Genomic DNA, 591 nt, shown 5'->3' with positions numbered 1-591 from the left:
AGAGAAGAGCTTCTACCAAAAGAGACTCTTTTTTTTTTGTAACAAACTATGGAAAACAAAAATACGGAAATGTGCAACACGCAACGCCATGTTTGTCCTATAATTACTAGCGAGTGGGAACGAAGAAGTTGAGCGAACTTCAGAGGTAGATGCATACAGTATATTACAAGAGAACTCTTTTTTTTTTTTTTCTTGCTTACATTTTAGATTTGGGGCTTGCAAATGACATATGCACATATAGAAAATAGGCCATTATGTAACCCTAAATGCTTCTAAGGGCAAAAAGAAAAATTATCTAACCCGAGTAAATAATACATGATTATTATCTTTAAAATCAGAGGCTGGCAATCCCTTTTATACACTGCATCATTTTAAAAAAAAAAGAAAAGAAGAAGAAACGCCTTAATAAACATAGCTGAACAACTGTAAAGTCGTTGAAATGAATCGAGAGCCGGATGTCGACCTGCAAATCCTAGTCAAAGGCTGCTTTGAGTTCAAATTGAGAAAGAAAGAAACCAACAAGATAGAAGTTAATTTACGAACACCAGGACATTTCATCCTGATCTTTCCAGGAAGTAGTCCGAGCCCCTT

General features: G+C 35.5%; 1 protein-coding gene across 1 annotated transcript in view; it reads left to right on the top strand.

Annotated features, from left to right (window-relative positions):
• Positions 1–423, top strand: part of chd3 (chromodomain helicase DNA binding protein 3) — a 38,475-nt gene extending 38,052 nt beyond the window's left edge. The window contains exon 40 of the mRNA XM_035619381.2: positions 1–423. This exon is cut by the window's left edge and continues 1,560 nt beyond it. The gene's annotated coding sequence lies outside the window, so the exon portion shown is untranslated.
• Positions 424–591: the final 168 nt, after the last annotated feature.

This window comes from Scophthalmus maximus, chromosome 12, assembly GCF_022379125.1.
Source record: "Scophthalmus maximus strain ysfricsl-2021 chromosome 12, ASM2237912v1, whole genome shotgun sequence".
In the NCBI taxonomy this organism is placed as follows: Eukaryota; Metazoa; Chordata; class Actinopteri; order Pleuronectiformes; family Scophthalmidae; genus Scophthalmus; species Scophthalmus maximus.
This window is presented reverse-complemented; position numbering and strand designations above follow the sequence as displayed.